General features: G+C 36.7%; 1 long non-coding RNA gene across 1 annotated transcript; it reads left to right on the top strand.

Annotated features, from left to right (window-relative positions):
• The first annotated feature begins 6,400 nt into the window (after positions 1 to 6,400).
• Positions 6,401 to 7,595, top strand: LOC133547378 (uncharacterized). Its single transcript, XR_009805475.1, has 2 exons — positions 6,401 to 6,662; positions 6,757 to 7,595. It is a non-coding gene; the product is annotated as an uncharacterized LOC133547378 (long non-coding RNA).
• The last annotated feature ends 14,777 nt before the right edge of the window (positions 7,596 to 22,372 follow it).

The following is a 22,372-nucleotide window of genomic DNA, read 5'->3' as shown; positions in this document are numbered from 1 at the left end:
TTTTATCGCACATTAGCGTATGTTGTTTACATGCTTTTATTTTGTTAACGCCTTTTCTTCACAAGATGGCATCTCCCGGATGTACTTCGGCGTGGAGGGGCTCTTGGTAAAGATGGAACATTTGGCAAAAATACCGGACAATTCTGCAAATGTCCTGGCTGGCTTACAGCGTGGTCACTCCGGGATCACTTACGACCGCCAGACAATTCTGGATGTGGATAGATCGGGCCGTTTTGGACTGAATGAGGCGTGCTTGCTAGAGCGGCTAGCTAGCATGGGAATACTTTGCCGGCTACATCCAGCGGCCTGTGAAGCAGCGGAGTATATGTGTTGTCTGTCTATTTATGAATAATGCAGACCAGGAGTGTTGGCTGAGTTCTTAACGTTTGCTTTCAGAGCGTGCATATCACAACATACAAGATGCCGTCATGGCGACACAACCTATACATGCTCCTCACTCCTGTTGCATGCTGGGTAGGGTAGTTCTTTTATTCCCTGGCTCATAACATCACAATATAGTACCATGTATATGATGCCTTCAGTTTATCAAAGCACCAAGCAAAATTCCCATCATATCAATTCCTAGATATGGTCATAATTATTTTAAGTGCACTACGCAGAATAAACACAACATTATTAATATTGCTACTACGGATCATTTGATCCAAAATTCCCTAAAACAGCCCACTACCTATAATATAGGTTTTTTAAACATAAGATCCCTGATAAAAAAAAATGTTTCTGCTGTTACCTCAGAAATTGCCTGTTCAGATGTTATGATTGTGGCTCAGAGATTTGTATGTAGATTATATTTATTTTCCATAACAAACAGGATAACTTAAATACCCTGGCAGTGGCAATAAGCTTAAATGTTTGTATTGACATTTTTGGAGTTGATTTTCATCAAATATGCTATTTAACTGCTACTGTTTAACAAGGACTGATTTAAATTGTGTTTGCACAACAACATTTTTGGCGCTTTTGTTCATGTGGGAGAATATTCCAATAAAGGTGCACTACACACTACTTTTGAATTCATTATTGGGCTTTGCGTATACAATGCAGTTAATCGCGATTAATCTGAGAAATAGTGCGATTAACTTCAATTAACATTTTTAATCGTTGCCCAGTCCTAATATATATATATATATATATATATATATATATATATATATATATGGATGTATGGCTTCCACATGATCAGATGCAGAACAAACAGGCTTAGAGACAGCTTCTTTACCAGAGCTTTCACCATGTTGAACTCTAACTTATAATAATAATAATAATAAATCAGCCCTATCCAATATCCTACAATACTACCTTTCCAGTGCAATATGTCCGACAATGATTGTTATTTATTACTTGGGTACTCTTGTCTTGTTCTGTGTATTGTACAGTATTTTGTATTCCTATAAAATGTTGTATATTGTACAGGATTGCTCATTATTTTGATTGGATAGTAGTCTGTTTATTTCAATTGTTAGTTCTTCCTTTATTACCTCTTCTGCCCATATTTGTTCTCACTACTGTACCTTATGTTGGAGTCCTTCATCTCTTTATATGCAAATAAAATGACAAAGTCCATTCTATTTGATATATATATAAAATACACACATCTAAATCAACTTCAGATGTAATTATAGTTAGTTAATTATAGATTTTCATTCGATTGTATTTTTTGTCATTAAAACAACTTTTTGTTCAAGGGAAAACACACAAAATGTTCCTCCATAAATATTTCTGAGTAGAATATCTGATGTTAAATAATTGTAGTCTAATATAATCAGAGGTGGGTAGTAACGCGCTACATTTACTCCGTTACATCTACTTGAGTAACTTTTGGGATCCATTGTACTTCTACCAACATACTTTTACTTTTACTTGAGTATATTTATAGAGAAGAAAGGCTACTTTTACTCCAATCCATTTATCTACATTCAGCTCGCTACTCGCTACTTTTTTGGAATGGATCTGTTAATGTTTGTTTTGGTTTTTCCAAGTAGAATCTACACATGCCAGCGTTTCACCAATCACATGCAGTCACTGGTGACCTTGGACCAATCAAACAGAGCCAGGCGGTCACATGACCCGACTTAAACACCTTGAAAAACTTATTGGGGTGTTACCATTTAGTGCTCAATTGTACAAAATATGTACTGTACTGTGCTATCTAATAATAAAAGTCTCAATCAATGTTAATTTATTGTGCCTTATTTTAATGTACTATTATTTAATATATATCATTGTTTTAGTTGCTTAAGAGATATTCCTGGCTCTGAATTTGCTTATTGCTATTTTTATGTTTTTGTGCATTACTTGTTGCCGTCATCATTAAAGGAACAGGTTACTCATCAGTTACTCAGTACTTGAGTAGTTTTTTCACAACATACTTTTTACTTTTACTCAAGTAAATATTTGGGTGACTACTCCTTACTTTTACTTGAGTAATACATCTGTAAAGTAACAGTACTCTTACTTGAGTACAATTTCTGGCTCCTCTACCCACCTCTGGTTATTAACTACTATAGCTTTATGTTATTAATTGCAATAGCTTTTATGTTAACTACTATAGTTTTTTGTTATTAACTACTATAGTTTTTATGTTAACTACTATAGATTTATGTTTACTACTATAGTTTTTATGTTAATAACTACTGTAGTTTTATGTTAACTACTATCGTTTTTATGTGATTAACTACTATAGTTTTTATGTTATTAACTACTATAGTTTTTATGTTAACTACTATAGATTTATGTTTACTACTATAGTTTTTATGTTAATAACTACTGTAGTTTTATGTTAACTACTACAGTTTTGTTATTAACTACTCTAGTTTTATTAATTGTTATAGTTTTTATGTTAACTGCTATAGTTTTAACTACTAAAATTTTGTTTTCAACTACTATTGTTTTTATGTTAACTACTATAGTTTTTGTTAACTACTATAGTTTTATGTGAAATAATATAGTTTTATGTTAACTACTACAGTTTTGTTATTAACTAAAATATTTTTTGAGTTGACTCCAAGTTTTTATGTTTACTATAGTTTTATGTTAACTGCTATCGTTTTTTGTGTTAATTACTATCGTTTTTATGTTAACTACAACAATTTTATGTTATTAACTACTATAGTTTTTATGTTAAGTACTATAGGTTTGTTATTAACTACTAGACTTTTTAAGTTAACTCCTATAGTTTTTATGTTAACTATTACATTTTTTATGTTAACTACTATCGTTTTTATGTTAACTACTATCGTTTTTATATCAACTACTATTGTATAGTTTTGTTTTTAACTACTATAGTTTTATGTTAACTATTTTACATTTTATATTAACTACTATAGTTTTTATGTTAGCTACTATAGTTTTGTTATTAACTACTAGACTTTTTAAGTTAACTCCTATAGTTTTTATGTTAACTATTAAATTTTTTTTATTTTAACTACTATCGTTTTTGTTAACTACTATCGTTTTTATATCAACTACTATTGTATAGTTTTGTTTTTAACTACTATAGTTTTATGTTAACTATTATACATTTTATGTTATTAACTACTATAGCTTGACAGTATGTTATTATTTACTATAGTTTTGTTATTAACTATTAGTTTTGCTAACTATGATAGTTTTTGTTAACTACTATAGTTTTGTGTGAAATAATATAGTTTTATGTTAACTACTATAGTTTTGTTATTAACTACTAGACATTTGAAGTTAACTCCTATAGTTTTTATGTTTACTATAGTTTTATGTTAACTACTATCGTTTTTATGTTAATTACTATCGTTTCTATGTTAACTACAACAATTTTATGTTATTAACTACTATAGTTTTTATGTTAACTACTATAGTTTTGTTATTAACTACTAGACTTTTTAAGTTAACTCCTATAGTTTTTATGTTAACTATTACATTTTTTATGTTAACTACTATCGTTTTTATCTTAACTACTATCGTTTTATATCAACTAATATTGTATAGTTTTGTTTTTAACTACTATAGTTTTATGTTAACTATTGTACATTTTATGTTATTAACTACTATAGTTTTTATGTTAACTACTAGAGTTTTGTTATTAATTATAGACTTTTTAAGTTAACTCATAGTTTTTATGTTAACTATTACATTTTTTTATGTTAACTACTATCGTTTTTCTGTAAACTACTATCGTTTTTATATCAACTACTATTGAATAGTTTTGTTTTTAACTACTATAGTTTTATGTTAACTATTATACATTTTATGTTATTAACTACTATAGCTTGACAGTATGTTATTAATTACTATAGTTTTGTTATTAACTATTAGTTATGCTAACTATGATAGTTTTTAACTACTATAGTTTTGTGTGAAATAATAGTTTTATGTTAACTACTATAGTTTTGTTATTAACTACTAGACTTTTGAAGTTAACTCCTATTGTTTTTATGTTTACTATAGTTTTATGTTAACTACTATCGTTTCTTATGTTAATTACTATCGTTTTTATGTTAACTACAACAATTTTATGTTATTAACTACTATAGTTTTTATGTTAACTACTACAGTTTTTTTATGAAATAATCCTAAATGAAATTCAATGACTTGGTTTATATTATTGTATATACTAGGTCATAAAATCAGTGTCAGTTGAGTTGGTCCATAGATTTCCTGTAGGGAATTTTAATGTCCAGCAGATGTCAGTATTTAGTGACACAGGATCAATACTGTCTATAAATGTGTCAAAAGGCTGTGCAACGCCTCATCAACCCATCACTAACAATCACACAGGTCAGGTAATGTCAAGACTTTAATCTACACTGGACATAGGCAGTCTTCTTTACTGTCAAAGACTTTTTGACAAATCAATCAAACAGATCCCCCAGTCAAATGACAAATTCAGTATTACTTTTCAACAGACATTTATTTAATCTTGTTGTTTGTGGTCTGGACATTTGACACAGGAATTTAACTTTTCCACACACCATCCTGAATCACGGTTTCAATCGTAGTCCATGTTAACTACCAAACCGTAACTTAAAAGGGTTGGTTGAACAACTATAACGACTAGCAGGTCATTGCTAATGTTGCTGGTAAGCACAGTACTCATGGACTAAGTTTTGGGGAAATTCCTATTGAAATCAATGGGACATCCTTCAAAGTTCCTCTTATTCCGTCTGACTCCAACTGTTCCAACTTCAACATTTTCAGACTCTTCAGGAATTGTGTGCTTGATTTCAACAATGCTAAAATAATTCCGGGATTTCAGTTCATCATCAGCATTGGAGCAATCACACGCAATTCCTTCAGGAATCGCCTCATCTAGTTTTTAATGTTTAATAAAAAATAAATAATGACAAATAAAGATACAACAATACAACATTTCGAAGTTTTAACCTATTCAAACCATTCCACCTTCGAACTTTCTTCAGCCGCACAATACTTGTGCTATAGTTGTAGGAAATGTCTCAAAACCTCTTCAGAAGTGCCGACAAAATCCAAAAAGGGCAGAAAATGCATATTTTTGGAAAACGTTTTTTCTCGAAAATGTCGTAAGGGGGGGGGGGGGGGGCCTTACGCAAAAATCCCCAAAAACGAACTTGCTTCAGCCGCACAATACTTGTGCTATAGTTGTAGGAAATGTCTCAAAACCTCTTCAGAAGTGCCGATAAAACCCAAAAAGGGCAGAAAATGCATATTTTTGGAAAAAAAAAATTCTCGAGAATGTCGTAAGGGGGGGGCCTTACGCAAAAATTCCCAAAAACGAACTTGATTCAGCCGCACAATACTTGTGCTATAGCTTTTTCTGGCGACTACACCTTCCACATTTTTCAACGCGTTTTAACTGTTCCACCGTCGAAGCTTTCTTCTGCATAAGAAGTGGAAAAATTCTCTGTTTTCCCGAAATTCCGTATTACAATTTGTCATTTCAACCTGTTATTACTTCAATAATTCTCCACCGATTGAAAAATTGTCCAAGACATCAATAAATTTAGATTAGATACTACTTTATTTATTCTTTCAGGAGAGTAAATGCCTTGGCAGAAGACACCTCCTGCCAAAGATGCCTATACCGAAGGATTTTTAATTTTTCAAATAATCATCAAATGTCGCCGTTGACATCAGGGATGCTGTTTGGAACAGAAATGATATATTTAGTAAGTAGAAAGAAAACACAAGGAGCCCGGGCAACAGCAGCGAAGGTCTGCCCGGCCGCCGGGCAGCCCATGCATGCTGTTGCCCTCCGGGCAACAGCAGCGAGGGTCTGCCCGGCCGCCGGGCAGCCCATGCATGCTGTTGCCCTCCGGGCAACAGCAGCGAGGGTCTGCCCGGCCGCCGGGCAGCCCATGCATGCTGTTGCCCTCCGGGCAACAGCAGCGAGGGTCTGCCCGGCCGCCGGGCAGCCCATGCATGTACACCCCTCCCATCCCCACACCGCTGGCCCATCACCAAATGTCCACACCTATGGTCCTTCACCCGGCGTACACAATAGCTTGCTACCTGAATCCACCTGAGAATAAAAAGGCAGCTTTCCTGGCACCAGACAGGAGAGATGCAGGCAACCCATCTATTGAGGACACTATCTGTTATCAACCACAGGCAGAAAAATCATGGACGCCATGTGATGGAAAAAATGTGGGCAGAAAAAGAAGGAATTGAAGAAGTCCTCTTGAAAATAGGTAAGTAGCATTCATGATGTCATTGTTTTGTTGACTTCAACTTTGAACACATTTTCTCCTTCTGCTATTGTTTGTGCTCTTTTTTCCCTTTCAGATCCGGTCCAAGTCAGAGTACTTCAAACTCTCTGCGACTTGGTTGGAGACAAATACAGCGACGGCCCTCCTCAACAATCGGGCCAGCAAGAGCTCTTTCCTGAGAGCGGCGTATTCATATCATTGTTCCGCCTTGCTGCCATGAGACATGCTGCAGAGCCCAAATGTATGCCTTTATTTGGACCTCTTTTTTCTACGTGTCAAAATGCTGTCCCTTTTTGACGCCCTGGAAACAAACCTGCAGGAACACCAAAGCGCATCCTTAAGCGGAAAAAAGTGGAAGGAATCCTTAGTAAGTTTTCCCAAACAGAGGGTGTTTTCAGGCCAAAATTGGGTCACAATAATGAAATAGAAGTTCAATATGAGAAATGTTGATCCCTTTTCGATTACAGCAGACTGGAAGCATAACTGAATGTTACATCATTACAATTTGTTATCCACTCCAAACTAGCGTTATGATGAGCAATATAGTCTGATGTCCATCAACTTGAAGTGTGGTTGTGTGTATTAATGGTTTTGCCTAAATGAAGGCTTTAAAGGGCAATAAAAAAGCATTAAATGAGGCATTTAAAAAAGGGAATATGATTGTAGGACATGGCGGACAGTCAATATGTCAAACGGTAAAGGAAAATGAACTTAAGAAGGTTACAGTCGTTTCTTTTTTGAACTGCATACAAGAGGTATTGTAAGGTGGGAACACGACAAAAGCACTGCTTCAATCAAGCAAAATGAAACATCAACTTTTCCATTCTTTGGTCACTGTAGGCGTGTAGTCCTTAACTGTGACACCATGTCAGGATAATGGAGAAGCTGAGCCGACACGGAGTCGTTTATTTCAATCATCTCCACTTCAACACATATGAGCTAACTTGCCTAACATTAGCAACTGTTGTGACGCAATTCCCTCAAGTGATCTACGCTAGCCTAGGATGGACAAAAGAGGCCATTTTCACAGCAGACCACAACTATTTCATTCTCTGACATTCCCACAATAAATGAATACAAGTTCCTTCAGCTGCCGGACACTTGATACATACTTGCTGTTTACTGTAAACATTTGAAACAACAGAGAGGGTGTAAATACAAGAAATGCAATATGTTTCATTGCTATAGCTTTTTTCAAATGCATTTGATTGGCATTTTTACCAATATTATTCTGTATTTTTCTCAAATGTTTAAATCCATCATCCATTTCCAAACACATGCATCATTTGCAATCCTAGTATGATGTTCATTTATTTTTCCATAAAACCTTTGAACTATTTGAAAACAAATTGTATCCTGATTAAAAATGCTTTGTGGCTGTTATAAGTCATCATTTCAGAGAATATATATATATATATATATATATATATATATATATATATACTTACAGCATGTTTCAAACAGACACAACTAAATAAATGGCTAATGGGTATATTATATTGATCATCTGATGCAGAATGGGATGTTTGTTTAGAGGCTTTAAGTGCAGTTCTCCTTTAATATTTTGGATAGTCGAACCTTTTAATGAGCGATTGTCTACGGCCACGCACACAGTCAAAACACCAGATGCTACTCCACAAAAATAAATCAATAAAAATACATTCTCCAATGAAACAGCTTTGTAATCCAATTCTAATACACTAGATAGTAACAGTTCATGTCAACTTTTCAACTCATTTACTTGTCTAATGCTTGCAACTGTGTGTATACAGATCATTGGAAGCTTTTGATGATGTAAAAAAAACAACTAAATGCAGTCGCACATGGGCATTACATTTTTTGAAGTAGCAACAAAATGGCATTAAAAAGCATTACATTTGATTTGCATTATTATTGTTATTGCATTGCATAGATTTGATACAGTAGAAGCATTTAAGTCTCACCTTAAAACTCATCTGTATACTCTAGCCTTTAAATAGACCTCCTTTTTAGACCAGTTGATCTGCCGCTTCTTTTCTTTCTCCTATGTCCCCCCCTCCACAGGGGGTCCGGTCCGATGACCATGGATGAAGTACTGGCTGTCCAGAGTCGAGACCCAGGATGGACCGCTCGCCTGTGTATCGGTTGGGGACATCTCTACGCTGCTGATCCGCTTGAGATGGTTTCCTGTGGACGGGACTCTCGCGGCTGTGTTGGAGCCACTATGGATTGAACTTTCACAGTATCATGTTAGACCCGCTCCACATCCATTGCTTTCGGTCCTCTCCAAGGTTTCTCATAGTCAGCATTGTCACTGGCGTCCCACTGGATGTGAATTCTCCCTGCCCACTGGGTGTGAGTTTTCCTTGCCCTTTTGTGGGTTCTTCCGAGGATGTTGTAGTCGTAATGATTTGTGCAGTCCTTTGAGACATTGGTGATTTGGGGCTATATAAATAAACATTGATTGATTGATAGCTGTAGAAACTGATGTGGCAAAATGACGAATGGCTGATGATTATGTTCTTGCCTTGCAGCGTATGTCCTGAGATGCAGTACCCTTCCTGATTGGGACGATATTGAGGAGGTCAAGCTCAAGAAAGCTTTGGTAAACAAAAGTCAGGCCAGAGAGGGTTTGAAGTAGGCCCTTGTACCTGTCAAGTTCATTCTATGGTAGGATGTTCAATATTTTGGTCTAGGTTTGCGCAGTATATGTTGTCAAAAATGGCCCTATGATGTAGCTTTTAGTACCAGGTTATACTGTGATAATGCATATTGAGCTGTGCTGTGCCAAGCAAATTTGGCAGTGATGCAACCTCACTAACAAGCTAGCGGCTAATATCCTTTTACAGTTCAAAGTTGTTTCCAAATCCCCCAAAAAATGACGCAGTACGTTACTGCTTACATAATCAGGTATATTAGTAGCTTTTGTAACCAATTTCAACATGTTTCAATGATCATTTGTGTAGCAAATGTTCTATTGTTATGGCAGGAGGCTGTTCTATTGTTTACAACAGTGTTTCTTAATCCTAGGGCTGGGGCCCACTGTTTGGCTGCGAGTACCCCTTGGAAGCCGCCAATAAATATCTGTTTCTTAGCTGTGGTCCGTCCATATGGGCCGCAATGGTACTCGCTTGTAATCCACTTTAGTGTAGAAGGACTCATTCAGTGTTTATATTTCATTTGGCCCCAGACCCCTCTGTAGTGGAACATTCTGAGACCCCTCTGTGGTGGAAAAGTTGGTCGTGCCCCAAGGTTAAAAATGTTAAGAATCCCTGCTTTTCAATGTGTGATTATTTTTTGGTATGTAGACCAGTTCCAGACAGCACGGTTACAATTTTATAAATGTATTTCAGTTTTTGCTTGGAATATTTCAAAAATGGAAATGTTGTCATTTACTCACCTTCTTACTGAGATGAAGTCAAGTGTTTTTTGAACTAAGGTACCTGCTTTGCTCAACAAGGAGTTCAAAAAACTACACCTGACTTTTTCACAATAACAAAGTGAGTACTTCAGGTCAAATTCATTTATTTTTGTATTTGTTTTCTTTTCTCTATATTGTTTTCTATGTTGTTTTAAGTATTGTTAATGACAATATGTACATGATGTATGTACTAATTTACTACATTTACATTTTGTTATTTCATCTATTTTTAAATTATATTTTAAAATAAAGTGATACACCTTTCAATATTTGAGTATTTGTTTAGTGTTATTTCTAATGAAGTCAGATGAATATTTAAATTGCACTCTCAATTTGTTCTCATGATTCTCAAATTTGAGATATGATAATAAATTGAAGAGAAATAATCAAGACATGAAAAAGACATACATAAGATCTCTTTTATTGCTCACACATCTCATTTCTTTCTCTTTTGATCATCCTTCCAAATAAATGAGACATGATTGAGAACAATGGAGCTCTCGTCAGTGTATCCCACTTCTCAAATATTGCTCAAAGGGTTGTCTCAAATCAACCTCCTTTGTCTCAGTGACGTCTTGTCTCTTTTTAGCTTCTTTATTGCTCCTAAGGGTCCCTTAGGAGCAATAAAGGAGAAGCAATTGATCACAAAATGAGACAGATATGAGAAGCTCAAAACGTTCTCAAGATTCGAGATTAAGCAACAGATGAGCAAGCACATTTTTGCTGTGGCCACGCTCCCTCCACCCCAGTGGACGATGGTGTGGAACAGCGCAGAGACCACCACAGTGTCTATGTTTCTTTTAGTTGTTATTCATAGCTGGATGTAGAAGTGTCTGCTTGTATCCGCTGCTTTAATGTCTTTCATGTCCTTTGTCTTCTTTGATGTTTACCTCTTACACACATGTGAGAGGGATGTGTACTATGGCTATGAGTTGTTGTTGTTTTTTCCCTTGGCCTCAGTCTGGACCCCTTCTCCAGGGCCCAGGTTTAGACCATTTTTTTTTTAGTATATTTTATTTTATATTAATATTCTATTTTTTTCACCCATTCCCAACCTCATTATACTTTACAGAGCCAGGAGTCCTCGATTACATGTATGTATGGAACACAATCTTATTGTCACAAGACCCAGGGTAGACTAGGGGTTGAGTCTGCTGACTTTGAATGAAAAGTACCGAGTTCAAACCTCACTCTGGTTGATAGTATTTTTTTTTTTACCTCATCATACTTTACTAAGGCCGGGAGTCGTCGATTACATTTGTGTATGGACTAAAATCCTACCTTTACAAGACTGAAAGTAGCCTAGTGGTTAAGACTGTTGCATGGGAACAAACTGTACAGAGTTCAAACCCCACTCCGGTCAGCAGTATTTTTTCCACCTCATCTTACTCCAGTGAGTCAGGGGTCGTAGATAACATTTGTGTATGGAAATAAATCCTCTCTTCACAGGACCAGGGATAGCCCAGTGTTTAAGACTGCTGACTCTGAATGACAGGTACTGGGTTCGAATCCCACTCATGTTGACAAAATTTAGTTTAAGCTTGTCATACTTTATCGAGCCAGGAGTCCTCGATGACATTTGTGTATAGAACATAATCTCCTCTTCACGAGACCCAGGATAGACCAGGTGTTAAGACATCTGACTCGGAATGAAAAGTACTGGGTTCAAGTCCCACTCAGGTTGACTGCATTTTGTTCTACCTCATCAAACTTTACTGGGCCATCAGTCCTCGATTACATTTGTGTATGAAAAAAAAATATCTCATCAAGACCCAGGATAGCGCAGTGGTTAAGACTGCTGACTCTGAATGACAGGTACTGGGTTCGAATCCCACTCATGTTGACAAAATTTAGTTTAAGCTTGTCATACTTTACTGAGCCAGGAGTCCTCGATTACATTTGTGTATAGAACATAATCTCCTCTTCACGAGACCCAGGATAGACCAGGTGTTAAGACATCTGACTCGGAATGAAAAGTACTGGGTTCAAGTCCCACTCAGGTTGACTGCATTTTGTTCTACCTCATCAAACTTTACTGGGCCATCAGTCCTCGATTACATTTGTGTATGAAAAAAAAAATATCTCATCAAGACCCAGGATAGCGCAGTGGTTAAGACCGCTGACTCTGAATGACAGGTACTGGGTTCAAATCCCACTCATGTTGACCAAATTTTGTTTAAGCTTGTCATACTTTACTGAGCCAGGAGTCCTCGATTACATTTGTGTATAGAACACAATCTTCTCTTCAAGAGACCCAGGATAGACCAGGGGTTAAGACATCTGACTAGGAATGAAATGTACTGGGTTCAAGTCCCACTCAGGTTGACTGTATTTTGTTTTACCTCATCAAACTTTACTGGGCCACAGTCCTCGATTACATTTGTGTATGAAAATAAATTGTCTCATCAAGACCCAGGATAGCCCAGTGGTTAAGACTGCTGACTCTGAATGACAGGTACTGGGTTCGAATCCCACTCATGTTGACAAAATATTGTTTAAGCTTGTCATACTTTACTGAGCCAGGAGTCCTCGATTACATTTGTGTATAGAACACAATCTTCTCTTCACAAGACCCAGGATAGACCAGGGGTTAAGACATCTGACTAGGAATGAAATGTACTGGGTTCAAGTCCCACTCAGGTTGACTGTATTTTGTTTTACCTCATCAAACTTTACTGGGCCACAGTCCTCGATTACATTTGTGTATGAAAATAAATTGTCTCATCAAGACCCAGGATAGCCCAGTGGTTAAGACTGCTGACTCTGAATGACAGGTACTGGGTTCGAATCCCACTCATGTTGACAAAATATTGTTTAAGCTTGTCATACTTTACTGAGCCAGGAGTCCTCGATTACATTTGTGTATAGAACACAATCTTGTATTCACAAGACCCAGGATAGACCAGGGGTTAAGACATCTGACTCGGAATGGAAGGTACTAGGTTCAAATCCCACTCAGGTTGACTGTATTTTGTTCTACCTCATCAAACTTTACTGGGCCATCAGTCCTCGATTACATTTGTGTATGAAAAAAAATTGTGTCATCAAGACCCAGGATAGCCCAGTGGTTGAGACTGCTGACTCTTGTTGAAGAGTGTGGGGTTCGACTCCTGCCTGGGTCAATGTGTAATTTAAAAGATCAGCTGGAGGCTGCAAGTTGACAAACATTGTAACTGTGTCATTTCTCCCATGTAATGTTAGAAATAATAATTTAATTTACTTTTTTTTTTTCCAATTACAATTAACCTATTTTATTTTATTTGTACCCAGGAGAGCTCATTGGTCAACGCTCTTTATTTATCCTATTCCCACCCACCTCAGGAGTTACACTCACTCGCACACACACACACACACACACACACGCGCACTCATTCTCACACACACACACACACACACACACAGGTAACCCCTGAGGTGTCATCATTGACTATTTGACATTTTATTTTGGATTATTATTAGCTTTAGTGTTGACTTAATTTTTCAACTATATGTTAGTCAAAGAAGTAGCACATAACATTAGTCTGTGTGGGGGAGAAGAAGCAGCCCACAATGTATGTCGTCTTGACGCCATACTGCCAAATTACTGACTCCATGTATGGGATTTGAACTCACTACTCCTGTATTAGGAGCCCACAGTGTTGACCATTGAGCTATCCTGGGTCCCAACAAAGTTTGGTTTTCGCTCATATACAAATTTTATCAGTGAACTATGATCAGGCAAAACAAAGAACAAGAACTTCCCAGATGTGGATTTGAACCCAGTAGTACTGCGTGTGAGGCAGCAGTGTTAACCATTGAGCTATCACAGGTCCCACTAAGTATTGTTTTTCACTCATATACAAATGTAATCAGTGAACTATGATCAAGGCAAAACAAAAAACTAGCTCTTCCTACAAATGGATTTGAACCCAGTAGTTCTGCATGAGAGGCAGCAGTGTTAACCATTGAGCTATCCTGAGTCTTGTTGGAAGTGTAGTCTGGCTCCTTCATTAATGGAATCGTGACATCTGTCCCAGTAAACTACGATTGAGGTGGAGCTCAATTTTGAACTGAAGTTACATATCAAACCAATTGGGATTCAAACCCAGTACCCCCATATTTGAAGCTCACAGTGTTGACCATTGAGGTATCCTGGGTTCCATCAAGACATGATTTTCACTCATATACAAATGCAATCATTTAACAATGATAGAGATGAAACAAAAAAAAAAGATCTTGTGGATTTGAACCCAGTAGTACCGTGTGAGAGGCAGCAGCCTTAACCATTGGGCTATTTGGGTTATGTTGCTACATGATCTGGATCAATATACCAATGTTACATACCTGTTGTTGAGTAGTTGGTGTGTGCCATGTCTCTCAGGTGTGACATACCTGTTGTTGGTGTGTGCCATGTCTCTCAGGTGTGACATACCTGTTGTTGGTGTGTGCCACGTCTCTCAGGTGTGACATACCTGTTGTTGGTGTGTGCCATGTCTCTCAGGTGTGACATACCTGTTGTTGGTGTGTGCCATGTCTCTCAGGTGTGACATACCTGTTGTTGGTGTGTGCCATGTCTCTCAGGTGTGACATACCTGTTATTGGTGTGTGCCACGTCTCTCAGGTGTGACATACCTGTTGTTGGTGTGTGCCATGTCTCTCAGGTGTGACATACCTGTTGTTGGTGTGTGCCATGTCTCTCAGGTGTGACATACCTGTTGTTGGTGTGTGCCATGTCTCTCAGGTGTGACATACCTGTTATTGGTGTGTGCCACGTCTCTCAGGTGTGACATACCTGTTGTTGGTGTGTGCCATGTCTCTCAGGTGTGACATACCTGTTGTTGGTGTGTGCCATGTCTCTCAGGTGTGACATACCTGTTGTTGGTGTGTGCCATGTCTCTCAGGTGTGACATACCTGTTGTTGGTGTGTGCCATGTCTCTCAGGTGTGACATACCTGTTGTTGGTGTGTGCCATGTCTCTCAGGTGTGACATACCTGTTGTTGGTGTGTGCCATGTCTCTCAGGTGTGACATACCTGTTGTTGGTGTGTGCCATGTCTCTCAGGTGTGACATACCTGTTGTTGGTGTGTGCCATGTCTCTCAGGTGTGACATACCTGTTGTTGGTGTGTGCCATGTCTCTCAGGTGTGACATACCTGTTGTTGTCATACCTGCCAGCTTGTCTGCAGCAATAAACAAGTCATCAATTGAGTTCACAACATGTTTGATGTTTATTCCTCTCATGTTGAAGTAGTTCCCATCTGCAGTTCGCCCACTGCACTCTATCGCCACCATGTGGTCATACCTGCAACAACTTCATAGTTCTTTGAAACTATCGCCACCATGTGGTCATACATGATATATGATGTGTGATACATGATGTGTGATACATGATGTGTGATACATGATGTTTGATACATGATGTGTGATACATGATGTGTGATATATGATGTGTGATACATGATGTGTGATACATGATTTGTGATACATGACGTGTGATACATGATGTGTGATACATGATTTGTGATATATGATGTGTGATACATGATGTGTGACACATGATGTGTGATATATGATGTGTGATATATGATGTGTGATACATGATGTGTGATACATGATGTTTGATACATGATGTGTGATACATGATGTGTGATATATGATGTGTGATACATGATGTGTGATACATGATTTGTGATACATGACGTGTGATACATGATGTGTGATACATGATTTGTGATATATGATGTGTGATACATGATGTGTGACACATGATGTGTGATATATGATGTGTGATATATGATGTGTGATACATGATGTGTGATACATGATGTGTGATATATGATGTGTGATACATGATGTGTGATACATGATGTGTGACACATGATGTGTGATACACGATGTTTGATACATGATGTGTGATACATGATGTGTGATATATGATGTATGATATATGATTTGTGATACATGACGTGTGATACATGATGTGTGATACATGATTTGTGATATATGATGTGTGATACATGATGTGTGATACATGATTTGTGATACATGACGTGTGATACATGATGTGTGATACATGATGTGTGATACATGATGTGTGATACATGATGTGTGATACATGATGTGTGATACATGATGTTTGATACATGATGTGTGATACATGATGTGTGATATATGATGTGTGATACATGATGTGTGATACATGATTTGTGATACATGACGTGTGATACATGATGTGTGATACATGATTTGTGATATATGATGTGTGATACATGATGTGTGACACATGATGTGTGATATATGATGTGTGATATATGATGTGTGATACATGATGTGTGATACATGATGTGTGATATATGATGTGTGATACATGATGTGTGATACATGATGTGTGACACATGATGTGTGATACACGATGTTTGATACATGATGTGTGATACATGATGTGTGATATATGATGTGTGATATATGATGTATGACACATGATGTGTGATACATGATGTGTGATACATGACGTGTGATACATGATGTGTGACACATGATGTGTGATACATGATGTGTGATACATGATGTGTGATACATGATGTATGATATATGATGTGTGATACATGATGTGTGATACATGATGTGTGATACATGACGTGTGATACATGATGTGTGATACATGATGTGTGACACATGATGTGTGATACATGATGTGTGATACGTGATGTGTGATACATGATGTTTGATACATGATGTGTGATACATGATGTGTGATATATGATGTGTGATACATGATGTGTGATACATGATGTGTGATACATGACGTGTGATACATGATGTGTGACACATGATGTGTGATACATGATGTGTGATATATGATGTGTGATACATGATGTGTGATACATGATGTGTGATACATGACGTGTGATACATGATGTGTGATACATGATGTGTGACACATGATGTGTGATACATGATGTATGATACGTGATGTGTGATACATGATGTGTGATACATGATGTGTGATACATGATGTGTGATACATGATGTGTGATACATGATGTGTGATACATGACGTGTGATACATGATGTGTGATACATGATGTGTGATACATGATGTGTGATACATGATGTGTGCTACATGATGTGTGATACATGATGTGTGATATATGATGTGTGATACATGATGTGTGATACATGATGTGTGATACATGATGTGTGATACGTGATGTGTGATACATGATGTTTGATACATGACGTGTGATACATGATGTGTGATACGTGATGTGTGATACATGATGTTTGATACATGATGTGTGATACATGATGTGTGATATATGATGTGTGATACATGATGTGTGATATATGATGTGTGATACATGACGTGTGATACATGATGTGTGACACATGATGTGTGATACGTGATGTTTTATACATGATGTGTGATATATGATGTGTGATACGTGATGTGTGATACATGATGTGTGATACATGATGTGTGATACATGATGTGTGATACATGATGTGTGATACATGATGTGTGATACATGATGTGTGATACATGACGTGTGATACATGATGTGTGATATATGATGTGTGATACATGATGTGTGATATATGATGTGTGATACATGATGTGTGATACATGATGTGTGATACATGATGTGTGATACATGATGTGTGATACATGATGTGTGACACATGATGTGTGATACATGATGTGTGATATGTGATGTGTGATACATGATGTTTGATACATGATGTGTGATATATGATGTGTGATACATGACGTGTGATAGATGATGTGTGACACATGATGTGTGATACATGATGTGTGATACATGATGTGTGATACATGATGTGTGATACATGATGTTTGATACATGATGTGTGATATATGATGTGTGATACATGATGTGTGATATATGATGTGTGATACATGATGTGTGATACATGATGTGTGATATATGATGTGTGATACATGATGTTTGATACATGATGTGTGATATATGATGTGTGATACATGATGTGTGATACATGATGTGTGATACATGATGTGTGATACATGACGTGTGATATATGATGTGTGATATATGATGTGTGATACATGATGTGTGATACATGATATGTGATACATGATGTGTGATACATGACGTGTGATACATGATGTGTGACACATGATGTGTGATACATGATGTGTGATACATGATGTGTGATAAACGATGTGTGATATATGATGTGTGATACATGATGTGTGATACATGATGTGTGATACATGACGTGTGATACATGATGTGTGATACATGATGTGTGACACATGATGTGTGATACATGATGTGTGATATGTGATGTGTGATACATGATGTTTGATACATGATGTGTGATACATGATGTGTGATATATGATGTGTGATACATGATGTGTGATACATGATGTGTGATACATGACGTGTGATACATGATGTGTGACACATGATGTGTGATACATGATGTGTGATATATGATGTGTGATACATGATGTGTGATACATGATGTGTGATACATGACGTGTGATACATGATGTGTGATTCATGATGTGTGACACATGATGTGTGATACATGATGTGTGATACGTGATGTGTGATACATGATGTTTGATACATGATGTGTGATACATGATGTGTGATACATGATGTGTGATACATGATGTGTGATACATGATGTGTGATGCATGATGTGTGATACATGACGTGTGATACATGATGTGTGATACATGATGTGTGATACATGATGTGTGATACATGATGTGTGATACATGATGTGTGATACATGACGTGTGATACATGATGTGTGATACATGATGTGTGATACATGATGTGTGATACATGATGTGTGCTACATGATGTGTGATACATGATGTGTGATATATGATGTGTGATACATGATGTGTGATACATGATGTGTGATACATGATGTGTGATACATGATGTGTGATACATGATGTGTGATACGTGATGTGTGATACATGATGTTTGATACATGACGTGTGATACATGATGTGTGATACGTGATGTGTGATACATGATGTTTGATACATGATGTGTGATACATGATGTGTGATATATGATGTGTGATACATGATGTGTGATATATGATGTGTGATACATGACGTGTGATACATGATGTGTGACACATGATGTGTGATACATGATGTTTTATACATGATGTGTGATATATGATGTGTGATACGTGATGTGTGATACATGATGTTTGATACATGATGTGTGATACATGATGTGTGATACATGATGTGTGATACATGATGTGTGATACATGATGTGTGATACATGATGTGTTATACATGATGTGTGATACATGATGTGTGATACATGATGTGTGATACATGACGTGTGATACATGATGTGTGATACATGATGTGTGATACATGATGTGTGCTACATGATGTGTGATACATGATGTGTGATATATGATGTGTGATACATGATGTGTGATACATGATGTGTGATACATGATGTGTGATACATGATGTGTGATACATGATGTGTGATACGTGATGTGTGATACATGATGTTTGATACATGACGTGTGATACATGATGTGTGATACATGATGTGTGATATATGATGTGTGATACATGATGTGTGATACATGACGTGTGATACATGATGTGTGATACATGACGTGTGATACATGATGTGTGATACATGACGTGTGATACATGACGTGTGATACATGATGTGTGATACATGACGTGTGATACATGATGTGTGATACATGACGTGTGATACAAGATGTGTGATACGTGATGTGTGATACATGATGTTTGATACATGACGTGTGATACATGATGTGTGATACATGATGTGTGATATATGATGTGTGATACATGATGTGGTATACACGATGTATAATACATGATGTGTGATACATGATGTGTGATACATGATGTGTGATACATGATGTGTGATATATGATGTGTGATACATGATGTGGTATACATGATGTGTGATACATGATGTGTGATACATGATGTGTGATACATGATGTGTGATACATGATGTTTGATACATGATGTGTGATACATGATGTGTGATACATGATGTGTGATACATGATGTTTGATACATGATGTGTGATACGTGATGTGTGATACATGATGTTTGATACATGATGTGTTATACATGATGTGTGATATATGATGTGTGACACATGATGTGTGATACATGATGTGTGATACATGATGTGTGATATATGATGTGTGATATATGATGTGTGATACATGATGTGTGATACATGATGTGTGATACATGATGTGTGATACATGATGTTTCACACATGATGTGTGATACATGATGTGTGATACATGATGTGTGATACATGATGTGTGATACATGATGTGTGATACATGATGTTTGATACATGATGTGTGATACATGATGTGTGATACATGATGTGTGATACATGATGTGTGATATATGATGTGTGATACATGATATGTGATACATGATGTGTGATACATGATGTGTGATACATGACGTGTGATACATGATGTGTGATACATGATGTGTGATACATGATATGTGATACATGATGTGTGATACATGATGTGTGATACATGACGTGTGATACATGATGTGTGATACATGATGTGTGATACATGATGTGTGATATATGATGTGTGATACATGATGTGTGATACTTGATGTGTGATACATGATGTGTGATACATGATGTGTTATACATGATGTGTGATACATGATGTGTGATACATGATGTGTGATACATGACGTGTGATACATGATGTGTGATACATGATGTGTGATACATGATGTGTGCTACATGATGTGTGATACATGATGTGTGATATATGATGTGTGATACATGATGTGTGATACATGATGTGTGATACATGATGTGTGATACATGATGTGTGATACATGATGTGTGATACGTGATGTGTGATACATGATGTTTGATACATGACGTGTGATACATGATGTGTGATACATGATGTGTGATATATGATGTGTGATACATGATGTGTGATACATGACGTGTGATACATGATGTGTGATACATGACGTGTGATACATGATGTGTGATACATGACGTGTGATACATGACGTGTGATACATGATGTGTGATACATGACGTGTGATACATGATGTGTGATACATGACGTGTGATAAAAGGTGTGTGATACGTGATGTGTGATACATGATGTTTGATACATGACGTGTGATACATGATGTGTGATACATGATGTGTGATATATGATGTGGGATACATGATGTGGTATACACGATGTATGATACATGATGTGTGATACATGATGTGTGATACATGATGTGTGATACATGATGTGTGATATATGATGTGTGATACATGATGTGGTATACATGATGTGTGATACATGATGTGTGATACATGATGTGTGATACATGATGTGTGATACATGATGTTTGATACATGATGTGTGATACATGATGTGTGATACATGATGTGTGATACATGATGTTTGATACATGATGTGTGATACGTGATGTGTGATACATGATGTTTGATACATGATGTGTTATACATGATGTGTGATATATGATGTGTGACACATGATGTGTGATACATGATGTGTGATACATGATGTGTGATATATGATGTGTGATATATGATGTGTGATACATGATGTGTGATACATGATGTGTGATACATGATGTGTGATACATGATGTTTCACACATGATGTGTGATACATGATGTGTGATACATGATGTGTGATACATGATGTGTGATACATGATGTTTGATACATGATGTGTGATACATGATGTGTGATACATGATGTGTGATACATGATGTGTGATATATGATGTGTGATACATGATGTGTGATACATGATGTGTGATACATGATGTGTGATACATGACGTGTGATACATGATGTGTGATACATGATGTGTGATACATGATGTGTGATACATGATGTGTGATATATGATGTGTGATACATGATGTGTGATACATGATGTTTGATACATGATGTGTGATACATGATGTGTGATACATGATGTGTGATACATGATGTGTGATACGTGATGTGTGATACATGATGTGTGATACATGATGTTTGATACATGATGTGTGATACGTGATGTGTGATACATGATGTTTGATACATGATGTGTGATACATGATGTGTGATATATGATGTGTGATACATGATGTGTGATACATGATGTGTGATACATGACGTGTGATACATGATGTGTGACACATGATGTGTGATACATGATGTGTGATATATGATGTGTGATACATGATGTGTGATACATGATGTGTGA

Source organism: Nerophis ophidion, unplaced genomic scaffold (assembly GCF_033978795.1).
Source record: "Nerophis ophidion isolate RoL-2023_Sa unplaced genomic scaffold, RoL_Noph_v1.0 HiC_scaffold_92, whole genome shotgun sequence".
NCBI lineage: Eukaryota > Metazoa > Chordata > Actinopteri > Syngnathiformes > Syngnathidae > Nerophis > Nerophis ophidion.
This window is presented reverse-complemented; position numbering and strand designations above follow the sequence as displayed.